Source organism: Papio anubis, unplaced genomic scaffold, assembly GCF_008728515.1.
Source record: "Papio anubis isolate 15944 unplaced genomic scaffold, Panubis1.0 scaffold125, whole genome shotgun sequence".
Taxonomy (NCBI): Eukaryota; Metazoa; Chordata; class Mammalia; order Primates; family Cercopithecidae; genus Papio; species Papio anubis.
The window spans coordinates 163,189-171,188 of NW_022161192.1; the positions used below are offsets into that span (position 1 = coordinate 163,189).

Sequence of the window (8,000 nt, forward strand, 5' to 3'; positions counted from 1 at the left end):
TCTTGAAAATTGCTAAGAAAATAGATTTTGCCTTTCTGCCCTCGGACGCCACCGAGGAAGCGTCGTTAAAGACTCTCTTCTCCCTGCCGTCATGTCTAAGTCAGAGTCTCCTAAAGAGCCTGACCAGCTGAGGAAGCTCTTCATTGGAGGGCTGAGCTTTGAAACAACCAATGGGAGCCTGAGGAGCCACTGTGAGCCTGGGGAATGCTCAGGACTGTGTGGTAATGAGAGTCCCAAACACCAAGCGCTCCAGAGGCTTTGGGCTTGTCACCTATGCCACTGTGGAGGAGGTGGACGCAGCCATGAATGCAAGGCCACACAAGGTGGATGGAAGAGTTGTGGAACCAGAGAGCTGTCTCAAGAGAAGATTCTCAAAGACCAGGTGCCCACTTCACTGTGAAAAAGATGTTTCTTGATGGCATGAAAGAACACACTGAAGCCTCCTGTAATCCCAGCACTTTGCGGGGCCGAGGCGGAGGATCAAGAGGTCAAGAGATCGAAACCATCCTGGCCAAAATGGTGAAATCCCATCTCTACTAAAAATACAAAAATTCCCTGGGCGTGGTGGCGCACGCCTATAGTCCCAGCTACTCAGGAGGCTGAGGCAGGAGAATCGCTTGAACCCAGGAGGCAGAGGTTACAGTGAGCCAAAATCATGCTATTTCTCTCCAGCTTGGGTGACAGAGCCAGACTCTGCCTCAAAAAAAAAAAAAAAAGAAAAGAAAAGAAAAGAAGAAGAAGACACTGAAGAACATCACCTAAGAGGTTATTTTGAACAGTTTGAAAAAATTGAAGTGATTGAAATCATGACTGACTGAGGCAGTGGCAAAAAAGGGGGTTTTGCCTTTTGTAACCTTTGACAACCATGACTCGGTGGATAAGACTGTCATTCAGAAATACCATACTGTGAATGACCACAACTGTGAAGTTAGGAAGGCGCTGTCAGAGCAAGAGATGGCTAGTGATTCATCTAGCCGAAGAGGTCGAAGTGGTTCTGGACACTTTGGCGGTGGTCGTGGAGGTGGTTTTGGTGGGAGTGACAACTTTGGTAGTGGAGAAAACTTCATGGTCGTGATGGCTTTGGTGGCAGCCATGGTGGTGGTGGATATGGTGGCAGTGGGGATGGCTATAATGGATTTGGTAATGATGGAAGCAATTTGGGAGGTGGTGGAAGCTACGATGATTTTGGTAATTACAACAATCAGTTTTCAAATTTTGGACCCATGAAGGGAGAAATCTTTGGAGTCAGAAGCTCTGGCCCCTGTGGTGGTGGAGGCCAATACTTGACCAAACCAAGAAACCAAGGTGCCTATGGCGGTTCTAGTAGCAACAGTAGCTATGGCAGTGGCAGAAGATTTTAATTAGGAAACAAAGCTTAGCAGGACAGGAGAGCCAGAGAAGTGACAGGGAAGCTACAGGTAACAACAGATTTGTGAACTCAGCCAAGCACGGTGGTGGCAAGGCCTAGCTGCTACAAAGAAGATATGTTTTACACAAATACTCATGTGTATGGGCAAAAAACTTGAGGACTGTGTTCGTGACTAATTGTATAACAGGTTATTTTAGTTTCTGTTCTGTGGAAAGTATGAAAGCATTCAACCAAGGGTTTTAGTGTAGACTTCTTTTTTTGCACCCATGCTGTGGATTGCTAAATGGAATAGTCTGATCGTGATGCCGAATAAACATCTTTTTTTTTTTTTTTTTTTGAGACGGAGTCTCGCTCTGTCGCCCAGGCTGGAGTGCAGTGGCCGGATCTCAGCTCACTGCAAGCTCCACCTCCCGGGTTTACGCCATTCTCCTGCCTCAGCCTCCTGAGTAGCTGGGACTACAGGCGCCGCCACCACGCCTGGCTAATTTTTTGTATTTTTCAGTAGAGATGGGGTTTCACCATGTTAGCCAGGATGGTCTCGATCTCCTGACCTCATGATCCGCCCGTCTCGGCCTCCCAAAGTGCTGGGATTACAGGCTTGAGCCACCGTGCCCGGCCGAATAAACATCTTTTTTAAAAAAGAAAAAGAAAATAGATTTTAAGTGTTCTCACCCCACACACATAAATATGTGAGGTAATGCATATGTTAATTAGCTCATTTACCCATTCCACAATGTATATATATTTCAAAACAACATGTTATATGTTGTAATATATACAATTTTTATTTGTCAATTAAAAAAAAAAACAAAAACAAGTCATCCACAGTGATACACACCTGTGGTCCCAGCTACTCAGGAGGTTGAGGCAGGAGCATCACTTGAGCACAAGAGGTCGAGGCTACAGTCAGCCATGATCACAGCACTGCACTCCAGCCTGGGCAAAAACGTGAGCACCTGTCTCTAAAATACACACACACACACACACAGACAGTCACACACAGACACACACAGATACACACACACACAGACACACACAATTTTTAAAAAACTTATAATGCATGAATAGAAAGAAAATAAATGCTCCATAATGTTTTAAGAAAACAAATAATATAAAATATTTGCAACACATATGACTGACAAGCAGGTGGCATGTGCCTCAAAGAGTGCCTACAGATTGATAAGAAAAAAAGACAAAAAAAAAAAAGCAAACCCTGATAGACTGAATAGCCAAAGGATATAAACATGAAACTCAGAGTAAATACAAATAACTAACTTACTTGAGAAGATGCTCAAAGCCAGTAGTAGTCTGGAAAGCACAAATGATGACAAAGCTATAACATCCCTCTTTCCCCACAAAAATAGTAATAATAATAATTAGCCAGAATTGAAAACATTGAGAACACATGGAGCTGAGAGGGACCTAGGTCGGGTACCGTCATCCGTTGCCGGCGGGAGTAAAATTGCTCCAGCCTTTTTGAAAAGTAATCCATTTGTATTATTAACACTTTTGCTTTGGCATTTGTTTTGGCTCATGATTTCAAAACACGAGAAAACAGAATACATGTACAAAAATGTTCACTGTGATGTTTTATTTCGTCTCCTACACTATTACTCCCAAATCTTTTCCTATACATGTCCCTCACTTCAGGGACCCTATTATTTGGTTTTCTCGCCTACTTCTCTTTTCTGACACCTCTTCTCTTCCCCTGAAACCACGCTGTAACATCCTCTCCCTCCATCCTTCTTGCTATTTGATTTCTCTATTTTTATGACTAATCCCATGTGGCCTGCTGCCAAAAATTATGCAATAGTACAGACTGAAATCACTAAAAATATATGGCCTCCTGCCGCAGTCAAGCTCGCAGAGCTGCCCAGCAATGTCGTGCCTCCAGGCAGATATCTCTCTTTGCCGTTTGTGATTATTCCAAAATTCCGCTGTCCACAGACCCCCAAACCTATTATTTCCTCTCTCCTTCTTAGTACATGACCTTGTCTTTGATTTCACTGAGAAAATGAAGTTCACCAGGCAAGAACAGTTTATTTTCCTATCACTTGTAATAAACCCATCAGAATCCTCACCCATCTTTCCTTCTTCCGTGGGAAAGGGGCACTCTTCACTCTTTCTACCCAAGGTTACTTCTTCCAGTTGTCCAGTCAGCTTCATATTCATCCACTGACTCAAGAATTTTGGTCTCTAAAGGATTCTCTCTCACATGCTTATTTTTTATTTTTTTATATTTTTTGAGATGAAGTCTCACTCTGTCATCCAGGCTGGAGTGCAATTGCGCGATCTCAGCTCACTGCAAACTGCACCTCCTGGGTTCAAGTGATTCTCATGCCTCAGCCTCCTGAGTAGCTGGGACTACAGGCATGTGCTACCACACCCAGCTAATTTTTGTATTTTTAGTAGAGACTGGGTTTCACCATGTTGGCCAGACTGATCTCAAACTCCTGGCCTCAAGTAATCTGCCTGCCTTGGCCTCCCAAAGTGCTGATTACAGGCATGAACCACTGCAACCAGCCACACCCACATGCATTTTTAATATCTCCCTTTTGACATAATTTTGTTACCTCAGGTTACAAAATGTGCTACTCTCTTCTATCTGTATTTTAAGGTATATTGACCCAACATATGACTCTACTTAGATATTATCTCTTTCCTTCCTGTCTTAACCAAACTGTGAACCATCTAAACTCATTGTTTCCACTCCCTTACTTGTATTACCAGTCTGCTAAAATTTCACCTGTCCACCACACCAGTGCAGAATGATAAACATGACCTTCATATTGCCATTTCCATTGAATACGCTCCTCTCATTGTGTTACTTTACAACTTTTTGACATTTTGTTCTAATGAGTGCTCCCTCCCCCTTGAAAACCACTGCTTCTTTAGCTTTCATCACATCATTTTTATGCTTTCCTCTGTGCCATGAATTTTCTTCTCTCCTCTTTATTTCCTTTCCCTTCTCATTGCTAATATAGAAACAAAGACTTTACTATCACCAAAACTTTGCCATGTGAGAGCATTACTAGCAAGGGAAAGATGTGGATTGTAGATGTCCCAATGTGAAGAATCTGAAAGACCTCCTTCTAAGGAAAAACCCCTCATTATCCTTCAAAAATGGAACCAGGAATGAAGTCATCATAATCATGAAAAGCCTGGGGTTCACCTTATCTCTGCCTTGTGAGGCTATAAAGATATAGGCACCCAAATTTATACATTGTTGGAGAGTTTAAATTGGTGGGACCATTTAAAGCTGTCATAAAATTTAAAATGCACATTGCCATTAACTCAGTGATTTCCCCCAACATATTCACACATATGCAAAATGTATAAAAAGAACATTTATCTAAAATCTATAGTAAAACCCACAGGACCAAGAACAGATTAAACAATTTTTAAAAAGAAAAACAAAGTTGGAGGACTATACTACCCTATAGTCTTACTTTTAGACTTACTATAAAATTACAATGGGGTAGAAGTGACAGGATAGATATACTTTGAAAAGGAACAGAAGAGAATGCAGAAATAAACCCATGTGTTGGCCAGGCATGGTGGCTCACACCTGTAATCTCAGCACCTTGGGAGGCTGAGGCAAGCAGATCGCCTGAGATCAGGAGTTTGAGACCAGCCTGGCCAACATAACGAACCCTTATCTCTACTAAAAATACAAAAATTAGCCAGGCATGGTGGTGCATGCCTGTGATCCCAGCTATCCAGGAGGCTGAGGCAGGAGAATCACTTGAACCCAGGAGGAAGAGGTTGCAGTAAGCTGAGATCATGCCACTGCACACCATCCTGGGCAATAGAGTGAGACTCTGGCTTGAAAAAAAAATCCGTGTGTTCATGATCAGTTGATGAATTTCAACATAGGTGCCAAAAGAATTTAATGGGAAAAGAATACTTATTTCAATAAATGGCTCTAAAATAATTTGGCATTTATAAGAAAAAAAAATCTCAACCCATACCTCACACCACATATAAAAGTTATAAAAAAGCAGGCTGGATGCACCAAGGTGGGCGGATCACGAGGTCAGGAGATCGAGACCATCCTGGCTAACATGGTGAAACCTCGTCTCTACTAAAAATACGAAAAATTAGCCGGGCGTGGTGGCAGGCGCCTGTAGTCCCAGCTACTCAGGAAGCTGAGGCAGGAGTATGGCATGAACCAGGGAGGCGGAGCTTGCAGTGAGCAGAGATCACACCACTGCACTCTAGCCTGGGCAACAGAGCAAGACTCCGTCTCAAAAGAAAAAAAACAGACTGGATGCTGTGGCTTATGCCTGTAATCCCAGCAGCCCAGGAGACCAAGGCTAGAGGATCACTTAAGGCCAGGAGATCAAGACAAGTCTGAGCAACACAGTGAAACCCCATCTCTACAAAATTTTTTTTTTAATTGGCCAGGCATGCTGGCATTCACCTGTGGTTCCAGTTAGCTGTAAGGCTGAGGCAAGAGGATTTTGAGCCCAGGAGTTTAAGACTACAGTGAACTATGATGGTGCCACTGCATTCCAGCCTGGGGGATACAGCAAGATCATCTCTTTAAAAAAAAAAAAAGAAAAAGAAGTTAAATACATTACCAACCTAAATGTAAAACCTAAAACTATAAAATTTCTAGAAGAAATCGTTAAGGCAAACTTTGTGGCCTTGGACTAGGCAAAGATTTCCTTAACAACATACAAAAAGGGTAAGCTAGAATGCAAAAGATTGAATAGGAAAAGCAAATCAAAATCTGTTTCTCCCATACTATACTCTCATAACAGAATGCTTTTGCGACCAAATGCTAGGGATGTTTCCTCACACACCAAGCAAGCGATCGATTCTGCAGTGAATTCTCCAGAGGTCACCAGCTGAGTGTCCTCTAACTCAGTTCAATTCTGATACTATCTACCTGGAGGTAGCATCAGATCCCACAAGGTCAGGGCTCAGTCCCACAAGACTGTCTCCCACTTCCAATGCCAGTCCCAAGCACAGGATGTGGCCTGAGTTTCTGACTGATTGGCTTTAAATCTGGGTATCCCTGACACCCTCCTCAGGTCCAGTTTGCTCGATGGCCCACAGAACTCAGGAAAACACTTAAGGTTTATTCATTTATTTTAAAGAATATTACAAAGGATACAGATGAATGGCCAGACGGAAGAGATGCATGGGGTAAGCCATGTAAGAAGGTGCACAGATTTTCCAGGCCCCACACAGGTGCACCACCTGTGAGAAACCACCACCCGTTCAGCTGTCCAGAAGCTCTTGGAACCAGTTATTTTGGATTTTTATGGACGTTTCATTACATAGGCATAATTGATAACATCATTGACCATCATTGATGGCCGTCGATCAACTCAACCTTCAACCTCCCTGGAGTTGAGGGGTGGGGCTGAAAATTCCAGCCCTCTAATCATGCCTTGGTCTTATTGGTGACCACCCCGATCCTAAAACTATCTAGGAGCCCCCAGCCACCAGTCATTCATTAGCATACATAACACACTCTTATCACTCCGGAGATCCCAAGGGTTCTAGAAGCTATATGTCAGGAAATGGTAGGAAGACAAAATATATACAGTCATGCACACATAACAATGTTTATGTCAGCAATGAACCATATATACACTGTGTTCCCATAAAACTGTAATGGAGCTAAAAAATTTCTGTTGCCTGGTGATTCCATGACGTTGTAGCTCAAGGCACTGCACAAACACTGTTGTAGTGAGGCAGGTGCAAATAAACTCACTGTGCTGCCAGTCACATAAAAGTATAGCACATACAATTAGGTACAGTACATGATACTTGATAATGATAATAAACAACTGTTATTGTTTATGTATTTAGTATCCTTTTGTTTTTTTAGAGATGGGGTCTGGCTATGTGGCCCAGACTGGAATGTGGTGGCTATTCACAAGCACAATCATATCACTCAACAGCCTCAACCTCCTGGGCCCAAGGGATCCTCCCATCTCAGCCTCCCAAGTAGCCAGGATTACAGGTACATGCCGTGGCACCCAGCTATTTCTTATATTTTTAATCATTATTTTAGAGTCTATTCCTTCTACTTATTAAGAAAAAAAAAGTTAACTATAAAACAGCCTCAGGCAGGTCCTTCAGGAGGTGTTGCCAAAGAAGGCATTGTTATAATCGCAGGTGTCAGCTCCATGCCTTACTTCCCAAGAAGACCTTCCAGTGGGACAAGATGTGGAGGCAGAAGACAGTGATACTGATGATCCTGTCCCTGTGTAGCCCTAGGCTAATGTGCATGTGACCTGATGATGATCAGGTATGATGAAACAGTTCATATACCTGTTTGCCATTTCAATGTCTTCTTTTGAAAAATGTCTATTCAGACCTTTTGCCCATTTTTAAATCGTGTTATTAGATTTTTTTTCCTGTTGAGTTGTTTGAGCTCTTTATATATTCTGGTTATTAATCCCTTGTCAGATGGATAGTTTGCAAACGTTTTCTCCCATTCCGTAGGTTATCTCTTCACTTTTTAAATTGTTTCCTTTGCTGGGCAGAAGTTTTTAACTGGATGCCATCCTATTTATTCATTTTTGCTTTGGATGCCTGTGCTTGTGGGGTATTACTCAAGAAATCTTTGCTCAGACCAATGTCCTAGAGAATTTCCTCAATGTTTTCTTTT

The 8,000-nt window shown here is 42.5% G+C and overlaps 1 pseudogene; it reads left to right on the forward strand.

Moving 5' to 3' along the window:
• Positions 1 to 1,481, forward strand: LOC108581205 (annotated as a pseudogene).
• Positions 1,482 to 8,000: the final 6,519 nt, after the last annotated feature.